We start from the raw sequence: 24,791 nt of genomic DNA on the forward strand, positions 1-24,791 counted from the left end.
TGTGTGTGAACACAAAACTCAGATTAAAAGACAGCTAAACACAGCAGGTCTCCACCCTTGAATGTATTAAAGAGGTGTCAAAAAACAACTATGGGTATCTCCCAACTACCTCAATAAGTAAACTGTTTGCACAGTAATTGTTTAAAGGCTTTTAAAATTTTTAATTGTTTAAAGGCTTTAAATTTTTAAATTTTAAAAATTAATAAGGGACATATTAGCTCATTTCTGCATACTTACAAGACAGCAACATTTGTATATCCCTGACCTCTGGTTCTACACAAATCTGAAATTTTGCTGATTTCACTATGTTCTTTTGAGATAAGTGAGATGAGGGGTTTTCACATATTTCATTTTATACAAGCATATTTGGTCTGCTTTAGTAGCACCAGGTGAGTCTGAACAAAGTTACATGGGAAAGATATCAGTAAAGAGGAGGGAAAATTCAGGCCATTAGACTGTGCCATCTCAGTTACTACATCAGCACTCACAACTGTGTAATTACAAGCTCACAGCTCAAAGTTTTGGACAGCTTTAAGTGTTAGCTCATGGCAGTGTCTAGTCATTACTTACTCCACCACACCTAAGCTCTTCAGTATTAAATAGCAATAGAGCTGCTACACTCTCCAAAGTTGCCTACAAATATCAGAGGGCATATTGTGAATGCACTGTACACTCTCACAGTTGCTGCAAAAGCAGTAATTCAAGACCCATCTTTCTCCATGGCCCTCAATGATCAGAAAACAAAACTCACTCCTGGCAGTAAACATTATTCCTATTGCAGCTGATTTTACAAAAACTGGCTCTTCGCATTTTAAACGCTTGCTTTGACATAGTCAATTATAGCTGCTTCTGCTCAGGCATATCTTATTCATAGTGAAAAACACCAGTCAGGAAGCTTTACTGCACCTGAAAGTGAAGCCAACAAATTATTCATTACAGTCAATAACTCAATGTCCACATGGACACCACTAACCAGTCATGTCCTTCAAGGTCTATACTGGGACCAATGTTACTGAGCATCTTCCTCACTAAGACAGACAGTGAAAGCAAGAGCACCCTCCACAAGTCTGTGGATCACACCAAGAACAGCTCTGAAGTGGAAGTATATAGGTGCACATCAAGAAGAAACTTCTTATGATTAGAGTGGTGAGACGTTGGGACAAGTTGCTCAAAAAATGCTCCATCCCTAGAAGTGTTGAAAACCAAGGTGGGTTGGGCTTTGAGCAACATGGTCTAGTGGAAAATATTCCTGCCCATGGCAGTGGGGTGGGAACAAGGTGATATTTAAAGGTCCCTTCCAACCCAAACCATTCTGTGAGTCTGCCCAACTGCCAGAGCTGCAGTGTTGAAAGGCTCCTAAAAGCTGTCAGCAGCACAAAGCCTGCAAAAATAACTCTCCAAAGCAAGAGACCTTGCATACTAATGACAAATGTAAATTCTAGGTGAACCTCAAAGGTACCCCAGAACTGATTTTGACATGGGTGGTGCTGGAGAAATCCCTTAATTAGCAACATAAAAATAAGCCTGCACCACAGTTAAGATTCTGCATACCAGGAGGGAAATCCTCCTCTGTTTAGAACTGCTTAACACAGCTGCAGAACCAGGCCCTCCTATACTGCAGCACAACATGTGAATGTATTCCCAAAACACAGCCCGTTTACATGTGATTACAGAAACATCTACTGATAGCCATATATTCTAATTCTCACGTCTGCCTTGGTTTCGTTTGATACATAACGAAGCTTCCAAACTGGAACCAACAGGTAAATTAAGGGACTTTTAAGCCAGTGATATTACAAATTTCTATGAATAAGAACTCTTATTACTAAACAAAATGAGCAACAGTGAATCTCTTTGCATATTTGCTCTCCTCGTATTTTCATGAATTTATTTTCCAAAAACAGTATGTCTTCCTTGACTACTTTTCTTTAGTAAAAACAAAACCAAAAACAAAAACCCAAAAAAAACACACAAAACCAAAAAAAAAAAAAAATTAAAAAAACAGAAACAAAACCCTAAACTACCTAACCAAAACACTACCACCTGTTCAACACATAAACAGGGAATGTTCTGTGAGAAGATGGGAACTGCAACCACAATTCAAAAGAGCAACATCACCTGAATTCCAACAGCAGTACTAAGATTAAGAATCTTATTTAGAAAACTTAATGCATGTTCTGAACCCTGCTAGAGTACACCCACTTGTAATTCTTGTGAGGGTATAAATAGATGGTATATACAGATAGCCAAAATACAGACAGCATGAATGAGGAGCAAGCACACACTGTCTAGAAGTAGCACCAGGAGGGTGAGTATATTAATACTTAATCTAGTAGCTCTTGGTAGACATCAGGCAGTCACTTTGCACTTGTAAATGTCACATTTAAGCAAGCATCCTGCTTGCAGACTCTCTCGGCACACTGTAAAAACACTGCTAACAAAATGACACAGAGAAATGGAGTTCAAGTCCACAGAGGGGATATAATCAGAAGTAATGAAGGATTAGGTCTGTTCCTAGACAGCAAACTGCCAGATTCAGAGCCATTAAACCAGCCTTCTGCTTTAGCAGGGCAGGATATATTTTGTATGAAAGCTCTAGAACTTTAAAAGTGTTACCAGGAAACTGAATTAGTGACAGCACTGTGCCATCCACCAGCTTGGATGCACAGCAAACTCAACTAGTCAGTTCTTGCTGAGATCTTTTGAAAAATCACAACTCTGGGCAAAGGGACAAAGAGGACTTGTAAAAATCTACTATATCTGACTACAGCTTACACAGACAATAGCAACAAGATGCAAAAGCTTCCTGAGATAATTTCCCAGAGTGTTACATTCAATGTCTTTACACTCGGTGATGACAGATGACGACAACAGCAAATCTCCCTCCTTTTCTTCTGCCAAGAATATATGTCACAAAGGCAAGTACCACATGCAGGAGATGTCTAAGAAATGAGGCAATAATCTTCCAGCATCTGACAGCAACCAGACAGTGCAACTTCATAGAGTAAAACATTGAACAGAAATGAAGTTCTTTCTTAAAAAGAAAATGCTGCTACAAGAAGCTTCAAGACAGTTTTTCTACTTCAGCTGGTGATAAAAATGTCTTGAATTTTAAAAAAAGGAGCTTCTTATTTCAGAAGCGATGTTTTATTTTCATTAGATCAATGCTTGTAGGTCCTAAGTCACCTGATTTATTTAATCACACCCATATTTAAGAAAATATGGTAAATACTTCAGTAAGTTTCCAATTCAAATACGAAACAAATCTGAACAAGCAAAGGCGAAGGATGAAACTAAAAGGACAGCACAGAAGCTAAGCTTTTTGGGATAGTATAAAGTTTTCTAGATTAGTCTTAAAAATAGGGACTACACATAACATAGACCTCTGATTAAAGTCAGTGGAAATTGGTTTTCCTTCTCCTGCCTTGACTCTAGAAATAGTAGAGGTATTTTGCAACTATTTTAGTTAGCCACAGCCTCTTCTTTCAGGCTAACACTAAGTTGTTTACTCATAATTTATAATTCAAATAAGGATTTCTTAGGTCTTCCAGAGTCAAGCAAAAGGCTTAACAAAATAAAGGAAATTTCTCTTGAGCACACTTCTTGGTCTTAATTCTCCTATATACATTCACTGAGTACCTCGAGGAACTGGAGTATCACTATCCTTTGAGTCTTCCCCTTGACGACTTTTGCCATTTCCTACCAAATCTACTGTGCAAATTACAGTCCCTGAGGAATTCCAAGCTGTCCATTCAGGCATACTTCGAAAAGGTTTGTCTGTGTTGTTTATTTAATGCCCGATTATCAAATCAAGTTTTAAAAATTATTGTAGTTGTTTTACTTCTATGAAATTCTAAATTTTTATTAAGGTTTCTAAAAGATCATGTATCACATCTGTGACTCTCTTTTTCTGTCATCAACTCCGCTGCAAAGTGGATGGAGTTCTTCAATTTCCATCCCACATGGAAAATTACACTACAACTGTATTACTCTTCCCTTAATGATATCAATAAAATTAAACCTCTACTTTAGTCCTAAATTCCCTTCAAGAAGGGCAGAGACTACACTCTCTATTACCTCTCAAGATGATTACTGCTCTAATAATTATGTCAAGGGTTACGGCATTCTTTGGCTGTGAGCCAAAGACTGCTCCGTAAAATATTCCAATGCGTCGCAGTTTTGGAGACAGGCATGCAACTGAAAAACTAAAGTTCATGCGACAACAGCCAACATTTATTGATGGGCACTTCCTTTTATAGGGGCTTCAAACTTTCCATGCTTACACACCTGATTGAGGCTGCTTGAGGTGAGGTCTGTTATGGCCAATTTATCTGCGCAGCTTACAGACCAGCTGTAGCTGTCACAACGATGCCTTCTCTTTCAGTCTCTTTTTTAGATCCTATCAAAAACAATTTCAGAAGACACAGCCAGCTGAAAAATAGGTGTAGCTTCAGAAAAGTCCAACAGCAGCCTCACAAGTTATTATGTACATGGCATAACTCTTCATCCTGCTGAAACAGTAAATGTATATATTCCCTCAGATTCCTATGGTCAGGCTCAATGTGTCTCTTAGATATATCTCTGATTTAAAGCAATACGGCAGGCTTTTTGCCAGTCCAGACTCCAGCTGACTGCTTTTGTGCTCTGCCTCACCCTCAACTCAGAACTCTCCGATATCCTCACAACAAAAGTCAGGTAAAACAGACAGGTAGGACACCAACAAGTCAGGTAGGATGGACAGCTCTCTCCACAGCCACTCTCTCCCCCAGCAGCCTTGGCCTTTTCAGCCATCCCGCCTGGGCCACGCTCACATAGGATGTGCCTCCCCAGGACCTGGAGTGGCAAGGCCTGGGCACAGGGAGCCAGTCCTCCTGTGCCCAGCTGGCTGTCACCTGGAGGTCCTGGCAGGTGGGCTGCTGGAGCAGCTCAGTGGGGTTTAGCTCATCTCTGCCTTGGCAGGAAAGCCAGGAGACACTCGAGAGTGCTGAGTGACAGGGCTCAGCCAGATGGGATGGTGCCAGGCGGCTGCGAGCCAAGACCCGCCACGGCCTTGGGCCAACCACACGCAGGGCAAGGGCTGAGAGCCCATGCGAAGAAAAAGCTTGGGCAGGCACCAAAGCTCTTCTGCCTCTTCCCCAGCCCTTCGCCCCATCCCAGGAGGCAGAGGTGGGGTCTCGGCTGCTGCAGAGGAAACCAGGATAGACTGACAAACAAGGGGAACGATACAGAGCCTGCCTGAAGTCTTTTCCACATCATCTGCTGCCTGGGTCAGCCCAGCCAGGCTTAAATTTGTTCAAGAGAGGCCAAGCCCAGACAGAGAGGTCTCAGCCCCTTCAGACCACGCTGCCCCTTGCATTTTGCTCAGTGGGAAATTCTAATGGAGAATGTCAATTAACAGTAGATTATTGTGATATGACTGAAATCAACCAGCTGCTACAGCAGACACACTTCAACACAGTCAAAGGCAGCCCAGTGGTGTACCAAAACTGGTACCACTAATGTGTTTTTCTCAATCCCTTTGGCAATAGAGCTTGCTTGCACTTGGAGGGGTGCCCAGTTTACCCAGAATCCCCCATCCCTGGGGGAGAGACAGCTCTGCCATCTGCTGTGGCCCAATCCAGGCTGCACTGGAACAAGGAGAAGCTCAGGAACACCTGCAGTAAATTGATGACACCATTGTGTGGGGTAATACAGCAGAAGAGGCTTTTGAGAAACAGAAGTCAAATCTTTCTGAAAGCTGGTTTTGCCATTAAACAAAATAAGGTCAAGAGACCTACACAGGAATAAAATGGTAAGACAGTCTGTTAGATCCCAACGGGTATGATTAACAAAATTACACCTTCATATCCACCAATTAGTAAGAAACATACACAAGCTTTCTTTAGGCATTGTAGGTTTCCAAAAAATACACATTCCAAATGACTGTCTGATTGCCAGCTTCCTCTATCCACTGACCCAGAAGAAGAATTTCACACAGGGCTCTGAGCAACAACAAGCCTTCAAACAAATCAAACAGGTGACAGTTCATGCAGCAGCCCTCAGACCAGTCCAGACAAGAGAAGATGCAAAAGACAGACAAGAGTCAGGGATACCAACCTTCCTGAAGCCTCTGGCAGAAAGCACCAGGGGAGCCTTGAGGTCAGCAGCTAGGGATTTGGAGTCAGGAACACAGAGGATCTGAGGCCTGCTAGACTACAAATGAAGAAATACTGTCAGAAAAAATTGGTTTGAGTTTTGTTAAGTACTAACATCTGGTACTAATAAGGAAACTGAAGTACTTAAGTATATGAAAGCAGGTTACTCCAGCTGAAAAGATGGGACACAACTTCTTCAATAAATGACTTGAAAGGCAGGTGGTTTCATACCTGCAAGAGAGCTGATAACCTTCAAATTTGAAGCCAAGGAGCTTCACTTTTTCATCAAATAAAGTGATTTAGACTCAGAAGAAAAGACATAGAAGAAAAAAATATGTGTTTCCAAGCCACAGCTATCTGACTGTCCTGCAAAAATGTAGAGAGCAAGGCAGATGTTAACAGACGCCTGTCACAAAATCACAGAATATCCTGAGTTAGAAAGAATCCACAAGGATCATGGGTCCAACTCCTGGCCTGAACAGGACAACCCCAAGAATCACACCATGTATCTTTAGCAGAGAGAAAAGTTAATGACAGAGCAAATTTCTCACCATCAGAACAACTTCATTTTTAACAAAACACACCTTCATTAAATTGCATTCTTTTTTAGTAATGATCAGAGTTAAACCTCTGCAAGATTTCATGTTTGCATCTAATAGAAAGTAAGCTTAGAGCAGCAGCACATTGTTTATATATTTATTGCATGTTTAACTCCTTAAGGGACATCAGAGAGGTTGGACAAGGGGAAAAAAAATCCAACCTATCAAGAAGTAAAAAAATTATTATTCTATGAATGCAGCTGTAGACAACTGTAGAAAAACAGAGATAGCTAAGAACAAATCCCTTAATTTTGGTGAATCTTGTAAATGGACAACTCAAAAATGAGGTCAACACCCCTAGAGCCAGTTTCAGGAAGATCCAGGGAAAAAAAAACTAACGGCATGGCATTTTCTTTGGAAAAGGTCTGGAATAGTGTCAGGAACTACATCAAAGTGAGAGTGACTTGGAGTGGCCGCTCCTTCAGTTAAATTAGAAAAAGCAAGTCCAACTGACAAGATGTGCTGAATGCTAAACATAATGACTGCCTTCTTAGAGAAAAGAATACACAGGCTTCACCACCAGAACTACAGCCCATATCTCAGTAAAGTACAGAATATTAATGCCACTCACTCTGTTTTGATCACCCATGCAGATCACCAAGAAATATCACTGAACAAAGGAAGGATTTTTTCTTGTATTTTACCCTCAGAAGACCCTTTGAATACTGCAGTGACCCAATAAGGCAAAATAATTCCAGAAGCAACAAACAGATCTATTACACGTTTGTCTGTGTACAAAACACCTGCCATTTGTCCCTATTTACTGTACTCTTTATTACTTTGTGCATAACACAGAAATGAGTCTTCAGCCTTGACTCATCCTCAATTATATAAGGGATAGAGATCAAACATCAGCCTGCAAAATTAATACCAAGAAAAGATCTGACCATTATTGATTGGCTTAAGCAGAATTAAAGGGAAAAAAAAAAAGAGGTCATGAACTTCTAATGAACTGTAAATAAACTGCAGAAGGAGACAACAACACTTTGTAGGGAACAGATCAAGTTTCACATTTGACAAAATTGCTAAAAAAGCTTTTACAGTTATAAAATAGTCAATAAAAATGAAGTGTTTTACTTTCCTTACAGCTATGCTGCTACTTTCACGAACTGAAGAACCAAAGTCCCATAAGACTACATATCTTTCTAGAAAAGGGCAATGCAAGAAGATCACAAGTTTTCCAATGAAGAAAATATTACACACATTTCTACACATTACACTCATATTGGATATTTTTCCATGGACCTGTAAGGCTGAATTGAAAAACGGAAGTTAATCAATACATTCCTCAAGAGGCTACAAAGGTTAACATACTACTCACAACAAAATCCCTCTTAAAGAACATGACCAGACAAAAACAATTTTAACTGACACTTTTAAAAACATATCCTATTACAGTCAGTCAATCCCCTTCCACTTCCCAAAGCAAGACTGATTTTAGTGAACTTTTAATTCAGATTATATTATTCAGACGACTTTAAGCATGAGCTGATATAGCAAAACTTGCAGTGGAAACTTGGCATTTTCCCCTGGTTTAATTATCTTGCAACCTGGTCTGACATAACTTTACACCTACCTTCCATGGTACTAGAAAGCAAGTTCTTTCTAATAGTAGAGAATACTAGAATTAACATCCAGTTCCTGAAATTCCCTTTATTAATGAAATAGAAAGTACTCAAAAGGGATAAAGTAAAGACAGCGAGGAGACGACGTCTTTGAGCATTGCCTTCAAGGTGGCACTTTGTCATTTACCAGGTGCCATGCCCTTGGCAGCTCCCCATCGACCCTGCAGCTGTGGCTGCCTCGACAGAAACATCAGTCTTCAAGACACCAGTGATGCCCCCTGCATTTCTGTGCTGCCTGGTGTGATCTTGGGGAAGCCACCTAGTCATCCAAGCATTAAAATGGATAATGCTTTCAGGGTGATTGGAGACATATAAGGACATGTCTATATAAGAGCTCTAAAATGTTTAAGTGGCAAGACTTTCTGAAACAAATAGGCACTGCAAAGTGGGGACAAACAGCAACAAAAAGAAACTGCCTTTGAAATGTCAAAGATTCATTATTCATTATTTTAGTATTATCCCAAACATTCAAGTGGGAAAGTTCCATTGCTAAATGTTAGACTGTACATCTGCTGCTTGCTGAGAACATATGGTGCAATTGTAATTGAACTGCTGTCTAAGGGGATACAGCACTTTATTTGAGAAGCACTTGCATTGTTCATCATCTTTCATTAACCACATACAAGTTGCTCTGCCATTCATAAAACCATAAAATGGGTTAAAGGAGACTTTAAATGTAATCTAGTTCCAACACTCCATGGACCAGGACACCTTCCTCTGGACCAGATTGCTCAGAGCCCCATCCAACCTGCCCTCAAACACCTCCAGGGATGGGGCATCCACAGCTGCTCCAGGCAACCTGGTGCAGTGTCTCACAACCTTCACATTGAGGAATTTCCTCCTAATATCTAAGTCTACTCTCTTACAGTTTAAAGCCTTTTACCCCTTGTCCTACCCTTACGTGCCATTGTAAAAAGTCCCTCTCTGGCTTTCTGATAGGTCCCCCTGCGTGATATTGGAAGATACTCTATCATCTCACCAGAGCCTTCTCTTCTCCAGCCTGAACAACCCAAACTCACTCAGCCTGAATAGGAGAGGTATTCCAGCCCCCTGATCATCTTTGTCACTCCTTTGGACATGCTGTAACAGAACGAGGTCCTTCTTGTTTTTGAGGCCACACAGCTGATGCAGCACTGCAGGCAGGGTCTCACCAGACTAGAGGGGCAGAATCCTCTCCCTCATCCTGCTGTTTGTGATGCAGTACAGGATACAACCGGACCGCAAGCACACATTGGCAGGTCATGTCCAACCTCTCAGGCACCAGCACCCCAAAATCCTTCTTTTCAGGGCTGCTCTCAGTCCATTCTCCACTCACTGCATATCAGGATTTGGGAACATGATTTCATAGCCCTGTTTTCAACTGTCCTAAATTATGTATCTATATTTTTTTCTTTTTAAAATATGTAGCTAGGACACAAAGTCACTCAATAGATCAAATTTATCAGAAGTAAAGAATATCTCTCACCTCAGGCTAAACTCCAGAGAAAGTAAGCATTTTCAGAATTATCTTTGTTTTGATAATTATTTTTTAAATGAGCCTCTAGGTGACAGCATCCGACTTATAATCTGTTCTGGAAGTTTACACCAATCTCTGTAAGTAAAATAAGCCCATAAAAAAACTTCTAAGTAATTTCTGTTAGATTAACCAATTTGAAAGGTATAGTTAAGTGTCAACAATTCCACATTTACTTGAACTTCATATTATTCCAGTTCTGGACCACCACCCACTCTTCACCAAGCAAAACACTGTGTGTATTTGAGCAGATGAATTGTCTAATTTGACACAAAAGAGAGTGGAAATATTGGACACTATAGATTAGTCCTACTGTCTTTTGTCTGCCTTCAGCAGATAAAAGGGATATTCAGCATCTTACTGCTCCTTTTACTAAGACCTCTGTTTTCCTTACATTCTTACAATGAATTGCAAAATACATGTTTTCCTCTTATTCAGCTTTGACAAATTAGCAGTCTGAATTTGCCAAGCACAGGGATTTGGCATTCCATGCTTTACTGAATGAGGAAGTCATTAACAGATCAAAGCTCAGATGCTGGTGTGCCTGTTTAAAGTTACTTGCATTCTTACACAAATACTTCTCAGGCACTTTCACACACTCCTGGCTGATTTGGGGATACCATATACAAGGAAATATTCACAATATTCAGGCCAATGGGTTACATTCACCATTATGATCTTATCTTTATGGATTCTGACTGCAGCTTTAAGAGTCTTTATTTAAAAGGAGGACCTGAAGAAAATTACAAACAAAATGCTGACACACCCATGAAATAGAGAAAACAGCTAATGACTCAGACATTAAACTTTGCTCAGGAAGATGACTGTTTGAATACAAGGAACAAAATACATAGGAATCATAAACAGAAAACACAAGGTAAGTGAGGTTTAGGCTCACAGTAACTAAAAAAGGAGGTGGAGCCAAACTATCAAAGTACCAGTTAAGAGACACAGGAGATAGGCGTGGACAGACAATTCAGATTGTACTGAAAATGTAATTACAGTTATTTAATTGAAGAAAGCACGAGAGACAGACCATTACAGCCCAACACAAAACTTTCAGTCCACAAAAACCAAAGGATTCCTGGGAATATCCACACCAAAGATACTGGCAACAGAATCCCAGAAGCCTAACACCAACCTTACTGCAGCTAATTTTAAGCTATTACACGCATATGTACTTGCAATATATGAATCTGCTCTTTAATCCAAACCAGCTCAAGTTACATGGAAAGAGCAAATTATCCAGTACTAACCCTGCCCCTGACCACCCAATTTATAGTCACTGCAATCACTAAAGCCGATGTCAAAGAATAAACTTGACTGAAAGAAGAGGTGAATTTTTTTTTTTTTTACTCTCTGTTCCCACAGCTCCTGATTTGGCCTTATTCTCTTCAGGATAGTAGCTCATGTAGTGTAAAGTTTCCAAGCTGGGGACATCAGCACAAGGCACACACCTGCATGGCTGCCCCTGGTCTGGCCCTGGTCCATGGTTCCAGCAGAACACTCTCACACCATACCCAGGGACCTGCTCCAAAATTCCCCAGCTTCAGCCTGTAACATCTAAAAGACCTCCAAAAGCTTCCCAAGTGAACAGCCAAAATGACAACTATAATCCTCAAACTCTGACAAACAGAAATGATAGAACTGACCAAAGAGCACAAATGCAGGTTTCCCCCGGCAGTTTCTGAAGCTGAGAATACCAGGCAGCACAGTGAGCTTCTGGAAAAGCAGAAATGCAGGATGTACCAAGGCAAAAGCAATGCCTGGAGACACAAATTCCAGAGCAATGTGGACTGTGTACAGACGACAGCAGTATAACAGAACATTATATTATGCTTATACCACTCCTCAGGAGCTTATGAAAATACCAAATCTCAGTGCTATAATACATAAGGCAGATCAAGTGAGAGAGCTGGATTTTATAAAATGTCTTCTCTATCTTTTTACACAACGAAGACCATTTAATTAAAAGTTATTGTTGCCAGACATAAGTAAAAGGCAATGTTGAATGAGAGAAGAAAACGTTTGTAAGGTTGGCCAGGAATACTTACTTGAGTCATTCCCCCATTTAGGAACGAGCTATATGGGAATACAATACCTAAGAGGAAGCATTTCCAAAGCAAAACCGTAAGAGTAGCTGGAAACAATTCCCTGATGCTCTCTTTTGGGCTACATGACTTATTTAGTGTCTTCATTTGAGGGAGACAGAAACACTTGAGAGAAATAAAAACCCAAAGATAAGCTCCTATTCTGATAACCTCGCTTTAAACTGCATGGGAAAAGCCAAATGGGAAGTGTTTAATAATCTGGTCAATAAACAGTCAATTCAACTTCTGAGAATATATTTCCTCCTTCCTAATATGAGGAAGGAGGAAACATTTGTTGTCCTGACAAATATCTGAGCATAACAGGCCAGGTGCAGTGATGGCACAAAGATGTGAAGAGCTACAATGTTCCCAGGACAGGATGGCCACAACTGTGTCACAAGAAGATGACACCTCAGCTGAAACAACATCAACCTGACAGGATTCAGCTTCACCAGAAACACAGTACATAGCTCACAATCAGAACTGCCCAAAGCACAACAGGTGCCACAATAACAGAATGCACAACTCATATTAAGTTATACAAGGAAGGACAGATTATATCAAATTCTATCTTGCTTGCCCACCTACCCACATCATTTAACATTAATATGGTTTTATATCACTGCCACTTCAAAATCTGGAGCAGCATTGTTTTGTGGCCAGGCTTTACTGGACTCCATCTGAAACACAGATGTTCATTATCCATCACCACAATGGCCAGTCTGCTGATCAGGCAACAAGAGAAGTGGGTTTCTGCAACATCTTTGTTTAATGCCGCTTTTATCAGTAAGCTACAACAAGCAACCATCAATACAGGACAAACAGAGAAACAGTAAGAGAATTGCACAGCACCTGTCTGTTAGTGGGTGTAGGGCACAGAGTAGCTTCCACTTTGATGTGTCTTTCTGAACTGTTATTTTGGTGGCATCGGTGTCAAAGCACTATAGAAATGTCTGACTGCTATCAAATTGTGCAGGCACTCTCAGTCTCTAGTACCTAAAAACCAATATTATTATTTATGTGAGCAACAAGGAAACGCTTACTGCGCCCCTGGGCCAGACTCCAGGGTAGCCACCACTCTCCCACTGGTTTTTTAAGTATGGGTGTGAGTCAAAGGCAGCTTGTGGATACCAAGGACTTGACCTGAGAAGCAACTATCTGTGAGAATGCAGCCTATGACTTCAGGCCTTGAATCTTTATTAAGCATTTTCCAGTCATTATTCTTCCCAAAAGAACGTTAGCAGCAGAGGGCATGTGGTAGCATCAAAACCAGAGTGGCCTTTTTGTCACTTAATAACATAAAGAAAAGAAGACTTTACATTATGAATCATTAGAGCCATGTTTATGAATTCACCTGCAAAAACAATGAGTTCCTTTCCCTTCCAAGAAAGCCAAAGAAATTGCTTCAGTTAATACTTAACTGCTTACCTTCAAAAAAATAAACCGAATTTTGATTTATTTTTCTTTTTTTACTATTTAAGGATATGCCAATAAAATCTTATAATTACTGTGTAACAAATAAAACTGATTTTTTCAATATTGGTCAAGACTTCTTTATTTTTCCTGACTCTACAATACTTGAAAAATAAAACTGAAGTTAATTTCATATGATTATTCACCCCAAGTGCTACTGAAGAAGAGTATGTCTCAGTAGCAAAGTGATCAGTATGACCAGCTAAAGTCTTCTGAAAAGCTGTTATTTTTAAGAGAATTACCTCCTTGAGCACACACAAACACTATCATGACTTATCTCAAATTCCTTTACCACACAAAATTATTCTAAAAAGGTATTTTTTATACCATATTGAAAGTATGTTTTTAAAAAATCACAGACAAAAAAGAAGTTTGTCTTTAGCAGCAATCTTTTTTTATCTTTTTCCTACTCTGAAAGTCATGTTGTAGACGAGTCTGACAGTTAAAACCCAATTAAATGAACTTTGAGATGGACAATGACAATAGAGCTTTCATCACTAGTCGAACAGGAAATATTTTTAGAAACAAAGAAGCAGAATAGCTAATAATCACATATAAAAGTACTTTGTGTTCATTAATATATTTTTCAGTGCTAACAAACCTAATTCAGAAATATCCATGCTAATTATCAGGTATTGTACTAGCAATATGTTCATGAGCCAGAAAAAACTCCAAATATGAGCCATTCCTGGAGATTGCAAATAACCACGGTTCACCTATCTTCGGTGTAACCCAGCTCTCACTTCTCGCTGGCCATTCACCTAGGAAAGGATTTCTTACACAGATGAACTGTCAGCACTGGACATTCAATGCCAGTTCATGGCCCTTGTTCTCACCAAGTTCAACTTCGTCAACTGTTTTCTGTAGCCTAAAGTAAACAAGTTGAGAAGTGCTTTTGTACTGATGGAGCAGAATGGAAAATGGGCAGATCTGGATAAATCGGGTCATCGGTGTATCATCTTCCACACTGTGTGGGCAAGTATTGCTAGCAAGACTTTGCCACTATGACCTATGCATAAATGAAGCGCCAATACTTCAAACCAAAGTTTGCTGTAGAGATATTTTCAGCAAAATTACCATTCTTAACAGTGCTAATATTTCCTCTATTGTCACAAACAACAGTGGCTTTTATCTAGTCTAACAATGAAATGTTTTTTTTCTTTTAAAGAAGCAGAAATAGCTGCAAATTCATTAAGTCATACTTTCTGTGCAGCTGTTATGATAGGAAGACAGTTTCCAACATTAGCTGATGCGTTCACTGAAAAGAGCAGATGCAAGTCCCCCTTGAATAGCATTATACCACATTTCCACTCGGAAAGGGATTTTTGTAAGCCTGGGTTCGACAGCTGACACAGCAGCTCAAAAACTTGGATGCTGCCTTAATATTACAGGTTCTATTATAATAACTGTAGTTAAAGAACTGACAGCATTTTCATTATGAATTCTTATCCAGGGGTTAATAATTGAGCTGTAAAATTTGCTTTGGGATAGAATTTTGCATCTATCACAGAATGACTAGGTTGGAAGAGACCTTCAAGATCATCAAGTCCAACTCAGCCCTAACACAACTAAACCATGGCACTGAATGCCACATCCAGTCTGTTTCTAAACACATCCAGGGATGGTGACTCCACCACCTCCCTGGGCAGACCACTCCAGTACTTTATCACTTTTTCCATAAAATATTTTTGCTAATATCCAACCTATATTTCCTTTGGCGCAGGTTGAGACTGTGTCCTCTGGTTCTGTCAGTAGGTATGAATACCTTTCTCATTGCATGGAAAAAAAAGGGTCTGGGGTTTTTCCACTTTTCTCTGAATACTGACATTTATAATGCATAGAAACATCTAAAAGCATTCTGAAATAGAATGCCTATAACAACAGAGAAGCCCTTCCAGAGATGTTTAAGAAAATTATTCAATAAACATATCTTATTTTAGTTCTGCAGACACAAGACTGACAAGGGGTTTATGAGATACAGAGCCCAGCCAGTGGACTTGTTTGTGTCTTAAGGCAGGTAATGTCTCTGTGCTTCACCTTCTCTGTCTCTGGAAGGAGAGTAATGGGCGTAATGATCTGCACATGAAATGCGCTCACTGAAACCTCAGGAACACGCTGTGTAGCTGACATGTCGTTTTTTAATATAATATATGACTGCTGACCCTTGCACTTCTGCAGACTATGTTCTTCCTTCACATGGATCCACACAGATCCTGCGCATGCAACAAGTCAGGCCACCTACTGATGCCAACTTCATAAATACACTTGTCCCATAGCATCAGTGAGGGCTAATATCAGAGTTTCAAGATCCTGACTACACCTGAATGTTTAAGGCTTAATTGCAGGAGTCTAGAGAGCTTAACAGGCATACTTACCTCTACACAGAATTTTTTTCTAAGATGTATAACCAATAATAAAAAAATGTGAATGAAGCTTTAAGCTTACTCCAGGATTCCAAAACTTATTACCGCTGGTACTACCTTTTACCATCTCCCTCCATATACCTCATCAGATATCTGTGTTATAAAAACTCATCTTTTTAAACTCCAAAGAATCTCTGAAAAGCACAATCTCTCATACATGTAAGGTAAATCAACAACAGAAGAGCTTTTGGAAGTAGTACCATTAGAAGAACTGCCCTACTTTCAAAACTCCGAACAAATGAACTCTACTAGGCATAGGTGTATCTCTCTCCTGAGGGTTTTTAAACAGAAGGATTCACATCAAAAGACCTGAAGTCTGATGCTGCAAGTCATGCCATCAGAAGAATTTCAAAGCAGTTTGCAAACAGAGATATTGCAGTTATCAATCTCTTCAACATTGTATTTTCTCTGCTTGACTTGATTCACAGTCATTGAGGACTGTGGTATCACTATCCACACATAACACTGACCAGAATGAAGTACTGCTATAGCTGTACAGGGAAAATGAGCTTGAGGCTTTAATCCTCTGACACTGCGCTCACCATCATTATTACTTCCAACGCTACTTCTCTAAGACTATAATGGTACCCTTAAAAGCATTAAAAAGCTGCTCCATAAGTACTTAAGGCATGAGGTAAATTACAACAGAAATCAGAACAAGTGAAATAGCTGAAATTAAAACTTCATTATACCAGTATCACTTATAATGTACACACGTTCTCTCTCATTAGATATAAAAATACAGTATTTATTTTTAACGGTATTGGTTTTAACTTCAGAAAATGTTAAAAACGGCCATTGTACCACTACTAGAATTACATTATTCCTTCAAGTAAACCCAAATAAGAAAAAAGAAGTCCTTGTTTTCCTGCAGGTATGTGGCACCACCACAATCTCAAACCACCAACATAATTTCTTGCTGACATCATTAGTGTCAGTCTCCCTCCACCTGCTTTAATGCTGTTAGCTTACTCAATTTACCAAACACTAGAGTTCATATTATAATCAAACAAGATGACCCAGCAACTGACAAGCCACAAAGAGTCTCCAAGAAAAACTATTACCAAGAAAACACACCTAGAAATAACTATGCAAGGTCAGAGAAGTACATTCTATCACAGTTTTAAAGAATGTTTCAGGAAGAGAGAAATTAAAAATGTAAAAGAAACAAACAAAACACACACCAAAAAAACCCAAGCAAATAAACCCAACAATCCACAATAAACACATCAAAATAAAAACCCCACCACAACCCTCAAAAAGCCCCAAAACCAACAAAAACACAATACTCAAACCTCAAAGTGCTGTTTTTAGAACTACATTGTAAAATCCTCATCCATTTCAAGACCTCTCAGAGTTTTTTCCTATGAATACTGTGGTGGTTTGTTGGTGTTTTCCAAGCCACACACCCATCTTACACACAGTGAGTGACATTACAGAAGGATAAACAGAAATGAAGGATACAAGGTTTTTCACTGACAGTCAAACATCAAAACCCACAAACATTATAATTTTTATAATAAAATTTGTTCATTGTTAAAAGTTAAGAAGAGTATGTGCATGTGTCTGTGCAGATCTCCAAATAAATTTACTCCTTGTACAGCAAAGTACACAAAAGCCTCCATGTTTCAGTACTTTCATTCTTCTAAAAGCTGCTAAGAGTTTGCTGAATCTTACTGAGGGAGCTCAAAGTTCAGAGAGCTCGTTTATTCTGTTATAAACCTCAGTACCAAATTACAGCTGCAGCTGGAATGAAGGAATGAGTCAATAAGTGCTGCTTTGCCTTTCCCATAAGCAAATAAGGTAAAAGGTTTATCTCCCCAAAATCAATATTGATAAAGAAAATCCATACCAGCAAAGAAAGTTAATACCCTGTTTATTTAACCAGGTGAAAATTTACTACATCTTCATTTTTTGCCTGAAAGAAAATAAACCAATTATCTGCAGAATGAGTTACCTGTAACTGGTATTAGTCAGCTGCTAAATTTTGTACACAGCTTCACTCTCTCTTAGTAAATATACAGATGTGGAAACGGCACAGTTCTACAAATGGTCACTACTCAGCTGTCCCAAAGAAGCCAAGTTCGTACAGTAAAATCTTATTCTACCTCAAATAAGAAAAATGAGTGAAGCCCCTCAAAGTCCTACTGGAAAAACAGTAATAGTAATATAAAAATAGTAAAAATAAAATAGGAATAGTAAACAGTGTCATACGATAGTCATTCAAGTTAAAAATTCCTGTGAGACAAGGAAATAACTTTTGAACTACATGGTCTTATCTCTTAAGCAGACTGTCATAGGATTTACTACAAAATTCAGCAAAATAGGGTAACATATGAAGAAGAAAATTAATTGGAATCTAAACAATAGTCAAATGGAAAAAAGTTCCTAGAATGATTTTTAAATTTAAATACAATTTTATGTATATAAGCAAATGAAGAAGTATGACATGGAAAATTATGCTACTACATTTCTAGTTCACACACTTCATTTCTCAGAGGTTTTTTTTGCAATGAAAGACAGCATTTCTTGAACAAAACCCACCAGCATTTTTCTCTTTATGGCCACCCTAAGGCAAACAGGCTAAGAAATGTTCATGCAGGTTTCAGCTCCAGACATTCAAAGGTGCTTCTGGGTGGTGCCAGATAGGTTTGCAGAAACTGAGGGGTAAGCATCAGAGGCACGGCCATCAGTCACAAGCCAGCAGGCAAAAAACCAGCAGAGTTAGCAAGAAAGGTTGTAGCTAACAATCCTACATGAACCCTGAGGAAAAAGAAGAGTACTAGGGAAAAGATAAGGAAAAATAAGTTTTGTAGATTAAAATGAGCTTACAAAGAGGAGAGTGAGGAATATCAGAAGAGACAAAGACTATGACATTTGAGAGGTGTGAAAAAGACAAACCCAAACTGCTAAGAGAAGTGCAGAGGGAGAATTGTGGTTTCCTCTTTCTGTTTTTGGAACAGCTATCAGCTATCTTCAGTCTGCCTCATTTCAGCTGTCTGTGCACAGACCCCAGGACTTCCATGGAGCTTGGACTAATTTAACTAAACACTGCACTTCTACATCTCGGCAGATCAGACCAAAGAAAAGAAGCCTGATTCATTTTCTAAATGGCACAGTAATTTCATCAATTTTAGGGACATGAAAGGCATTACTAAAACTGTATTAAAACATTTTTTAAACAGTGTAACCTTACTTCATAATTCCGCATCATCCACCTCCTTCTTGTTCCCTTGCTTCCTCTTCATCCCAAGCCCATATCCTCACAGCCCAATCATTTTAATTAGTCTTCCATTCCTGTGCCCTTTAATTCCATATTCTTAGTGGTCTTCTGGGCGTGACTTTTAAACCAACAACTGCATTGCTGTGGAGGTTGCAATTCTTAAAAGTAAAATCAGATCAATATTCCTTTCTTAAAAACCTGTCCACTGCCTCGCAGGGAAAACAGGAAGCACTGCTCACTGCACAGATTTCCACCTTCTTCAACACCAATAAAAATTCCCCCATGGTCTGTGATGAGCTTCCTACCCCTTCCCTCTTGCTTTTCCCACAGCATCTTCCCTGCGGGACTCAGTCATCCTGCAGGTGTAACTGATCAGGTAACCAAAGGAGGCAGAGAGGTGGTAGGACAGGATGAAGGACCAGCCGGCCCCTGGCAAGGTTACAGCTGCCTTCCATGAACAAGGATCCAATCCAGCTGCCAGGGAAAGAGAAGATCAAGACCACAGTTTCCCTCTCTGCGTGAGGGAAGCAGAGATGTGAACCAAGGCTGGCTCTCCAGGCAGTGTCTCACTGACAGGGTGCCATGATCCTGGGACCCTCTGCAGCAGGCTCTCCTGTCAAACCAATTCCATTCTGTACCAAACACAAACACACAATCAGCAGGAGAAAAGAAAGCTGTCCCACTGTAGTGAGTGATTCCAGAGTCACCCATGTCACAAAAGTCAAATTAGGACACCTGAGGGAAAAGTATCAGCAGTCCTATTTTTTTTCCTGCAAACTCTGGGAACATTAAATCTTTTGTTTCTACTCAAATGTGGTCAAGAATCATAATAAAATATTGATTTTTCTGCCTTAATAAAACAATTTTTCCTGGTTCATTTTAGTGTGCCATATAACAAAGCAATAATCCTTGACTAGCTATTTTTTCATTTATTTTATAATTCAGCCTCCAAATTAAACATCAAATACATTTCAGATCTCAGCCTTTTAAGTACTCAGTACAACTTCTACAGCTTTCAAGGATTAAGACATCTAGAAATCAAAGATCAATTAGGTGAAAGTCCCACCTGTATAACAGCCCATTAGACTATTATTTATTTGACTTAGGCATTTTTGAAAGAAGGACATTCTATAATAAATGAAAAGAGAACAGGCAGACATATAATGATGCAAGAAGCCTAAAGAAGTATAAGCAACGTTGCTGCACCAAATGGTAACAGAAACCAATCCACTTCATTCTTAAAACCTACCAGTCCTCTTAGCCAATCTTTAAAATACAAAATGCTCATTTTACAATACACAAGCACTGTCAACATTCATAAAAACATACTCACTACATTCTAAACATGTGTAGTGAATGCAGTCCTACTGAACTGAAAACAGCACTGCTGTGACACAAGCTGGGATAAAGCTCCCTTTTTACTGCAACAATGTTTTCTAAAAGGGAGCAAAAATCTGAAAATTAAGCGGAAAGGGTCATATGATGTTTTTATACACAATTACACTCTTAATTCAACAGACTCCAATATGCAGAGTGATAAGTATTCATGTAACAGAAATGGCAATCCTAAAGGAGACACATGCACATAGATAGACACTGAGATTAGCAAAATTGTGCATACTGTACACATAATAATGAAACAGAAAACAATCCTCACCCTTTTCCACTTCTTAGTACAGAGTATCACTTACTGTACCTGTAAACGTGAAATTGGTTCTAATGAATAATAGCATTAAAGTAAGTTAAATCAACAGAAGCATCTGGCACCAGGAGAGTTTATATATATATATATATATATATATATATATATACAACATATATGTGTGTGTGTGTGTGTGTGTGTGTGTGTGTACAAAAGTACCTTCCTACCCTTCCTAAATAAAGGTGGTGTCAAAATACACCTTCACACTAATCCAGCAGACTTTGCACTGACAACAAGTCATGAGAATTGGACTGACAGATCAGAATTGTTCTATGATTTAAGTCTTCAAATTGATCATGGTGCAACTGTACTCCCACTACAAGGTTTCTAAAGCAATGAGCATGCAAAGATCTGCCTGGGAGACAGGATGGACCTCACATTCATCAGGTATACCAAAATGAAGATACACATACTAGCTAACATATAAAATACAACCAGAAATCTACTTCAGAAAGATCCCACTTCTGACTAAAGTGTTATGGTTTTGAGATCTGCTCTCTAGAATCATGACCTAGATTTCTCTCAATTCAGGAAATACTGCTTTTAATCTTAAGAAATTTTGTTTGTTGAATTTACACGGCAGCTGCAGCTTTCAGTTACAATAAAACTGCATGCAGCAGGAGCATAAATCACCTCCTTCCTAGATATATTCACAAAAGCTGGAAACTAAGATTTTTTTCATACACCAATGAACAGGAAATACATATTGTTAAGTGTATCTCTTGCATCTATTAGAAAAGGAGTCACTTTAGTGCTCGCTTTAGTGATTAATGTAAGAATCATTCATGTGCTGAAAAAATGATGGTAAGAGTTTTGCCTATCCATTTGTGCAATCTTTTACATGTTTTCCAAAAGCTATTTTTCCTCATTCCTCGTACCGTTCATGCATTCAGGAACATGCTTTCTGAGTTTTAATTCGAAATCTCTAATAAGGTCAAAACAAGAGACTCCAACTATCATTTATCAATTAACATTAATCACAGAAAATCATAATGCAGCTGTGTTGCAGAGAGAAAGCATTTGCATGGATGAGACAAGAGGTAGCAATTTTAATGAAAAAAATTTCATAAGCACTTCCACCAAGCTTAATGCACATTCTGAGAATTAAATCAGAGTGATCCCAACATGCAATAAGTCTGAACTACTGAACTGTAATTAGCAAAATCCTTTCCCAATGTGTACAGGCAGAAAAAGATACAGAATACCTACCAGATTTAAGATGGACAGTGTAGCTGTGCTTTGCAAAGTACTACATTGACTGGAAAAACACAAGAGCTAGCTCAAGGACTTGTTCACCAAATGTTAAATACATTTTACAAAACTTCACTGAGTTGTGGGAAGAATCCTCAAACTAAGCCACAGGAATTCTACCTGCCAGCAATGCACTGGCCACACAAAACAGTCATGCACTTGGCAATGCCCTAAAACACAAAAGCACAAGTCAGACAAGCCCTTAGGTGTTAAAAAAGGAAATTCCCATGGAGCCTCACATTCCTCTGCTGTAATCCTTCACACAAGGCCAGTTGAGGGAGAGGGTGTGAAGACCAACACTTAGAAGTGCAGTCCAGTCTGAATTTCAGAGGGACTTAGAACAACATCTGGGGCAGGAGGTGCAACCTGCATCCTAAGCAATTCAGCTACTTGGCTGTTGCATCAACATATTTGGCAGCAGTTGGAAATTCCTCCTGGCTGTCACAATGCAGTCTGGACATGCTGCTTTCCATCAACGTAGCTCCCCATCTTAAATGTGTGTGTCCCAGTAATATTCAGAAAGTAAATGGATGGCAATTGCAGATCAAATCTAGCACTACAAATTTCATCTTTTTTTTCAGCGTTGAAAGAAATGCATTATTAATTTTTCTTTATTTTCCTCCTTTTTAGTTACTTCCTTTCTTAAAGTAAAAACAAAATACACCATTTATTTTGCCTTTTGTTTGTTTTCAGACCTGTCAAATCACCCCACAAGTAGCTGAGGAACATTTCAACCCATCCTCCCATTGCAAATAAGCTCTGGCTTCCTCTCCCACTCAGCTAGGTCTCACTGCACCATCACCCTTTCCTTCAGGGATCGGTGCAGCTAGAGCACAGAATAAATCAAATTAGAGAAGGTAGCCATTGAAATCTAATCAGACACAAGCAGAGTGATTTCTCCACAAGCTTAATTATTCTGCTGCTATGATGAAGAACAGCCACACAATGACTGTTAAGGCCTGGTATGAAAACAATGGCAAGAATATCCTTCTGGTGGCAGCATGGACATCTGAGGAATTTAAGTAATTCTAAACAAGGCTGTAACACATAATAATGCCCAATAGTAAAAAATAAAGCGGCAGTACGCTGTCTTCTTATACTTTTGCACCGTTTAATTTTACAACATGTCTCAAGTGGTTTATTCATCCTGATCCTCGAGGGGTTGACTTAAGTAAGGCTTTGTCAAAAACACTAACCATCAATATTCTTTGCTTCTAATTTGCTGCCTTTCTATAAAGCATCCTGCTCCATCTTAACCCACTGACAAAGAAAGGTTTTGTAACAAAATAAATAATGCTAGTGTTATAATAATAAGGTTCAGCATAGTGCACACTAAGCTGAAAAGGTGATCATTACTTCTCCAACTTCAAGCCCAAGAAAAGCTCAATTTTCTATCTGGTCCCAGAGAATGCCCAAATATATGCAAAACTATACACTAATATATGGATAGATCTCATTCTGTCCAGGAAACACCTGTGTACATGTAAGGGAACTCTACCATTTCCACGAAGTCTCAAACAAATTATTCCTTCCTTCCTTCCTTTCAGAATGAGTGGCTGAAATTTGTTCTCCTGTGAGATGAGTAAAGGATAACATTTTAACCTTTACATGTTTCCTAATTTTGGCAGGAAGCTTTCACACTGCTCTCACCATCTCCTTCCTGTAACCATAAGGCTGCAAAAAGACCTTTCTTCTCCTTCACGTGTTCTGCAGCAGAGAGACTTTTGCAAGCTATTCTATGCTGCTTTGCAAAGAGAACAACTCTGCACACAGGAAGGCTGCCCTGTCACCACAAATAGCGTTCCAGGTACAATAACTGTGCAGCCAGCACCAGCCAAACCTAGGACACACACATCCTCCCACTTCTCAAGCATCTTAATCTGAATTACTGTCAAATCTTATCCTACATTCACCTTGCACCCTTCAAGAGCACTCTGACTAGTTCCAAGGAGGGGGAAGGGGAAGACTTCACAAATTTTCACATCATTTCCTATTTAAGCCAGTATCTGCTTGCGCCACCTCAAGAGAACAGTATGTATCCCCATAAATGCAGCGTTAAGAACAAATGTATGAGGCTTTGTGATAATTATTACCCACCTTCTATCTTTTAGGGATGAACACAGGACAAATTTCCACCTCCCAAGTCTGATTTTGCGTCTCATTTCTTGTGCTTGCTCTGTGGGAAGAGACTGAAGGACTGTCCAGAGCACTTCCACTCCCAGGATTTGAATGAAAGAAATATATATTGTCTAATGCTAGATATCATTTAATAGAAAAAAGTATTTCTGGAAAGCTTTTAGGGAAATGAATTCCTCTACAGCCTCTAATTTTAAGCTGTCCATAGCATTCATTTTTGTATCTTGCAACAGTAACTTCCACTAGTCAAAACAGATAAAGGAACTGGTTTATTGCATTATACCAGTTAGCTTTCCAAAACAACCACTTTTGTGCTACAGGAAAATCAGTTCTCTAGAGAAAAAGAGGCAGCACAAAGAAAAGCAACATTTTCTTACATCTATTCCAAAATACAACTCTCCCTTCTCAACCTTCCACTGCACTTTGGTAAGAGATGCATTTAACAAGTTATGTATTGGCTCTGAGTCTAAAACACAAATAAAGGCTATTTTTTGAAGGCCATTAGCCAGAGAAAGTAGGGGAAAAAGAAACTGCTCTTGTCAGAGCTTCAGCTTCCCTTGGCCACCCTGAGGACTGTAGGAAGGCAGCACAAGAAAGATCTGTGTCAAACACATTTCTGGAA

At 39.2% G+C, this 24,791-nt stretch overlaps 1 protein-coding gene across 8 annotated transcripts in view; it reads right to left on the minus strand.

The window, feature by feature from the left end:
• The window catches only part of CCSER1 (coiled-coil serine rich protein 1), a 615,878-nt gene that overhangs the window by 559,644 nt on the left and 31,443 nt on the right, over positions 1 to 24,791 (minus strand). The window contains exon 2 of one of the 8 annotated variants that reach the window (XM_038134233.1): positions 6,097 to 6,192. The exons of the other annotated variants lie outside the window; for them this stretch is intronic. The gene's annotated coding sequence lies outside the window, so the exon portion shown is untranslated. The remainder of the gene's footprint in view (positions 1 to 6,096; positions 6,193 to 24,791) is intronic. 8 annotated transcript variants of the gene reach the window in all.

Source organism: Motacilla alba, chromosome 4, assembly GCF_015832195.1.
Source record: "Motacilla alba alba isolate MOTALB_02 chromosome 4, Motacilla_alba_V1.0_pri, whole genome shotgun sequence".
NCBI classification, from domain to species: Eukaryota; Metazoa; Chordata; class Aves; order Passeriformes; family Motacillidae; genus Motacilla; species Motacilla alba.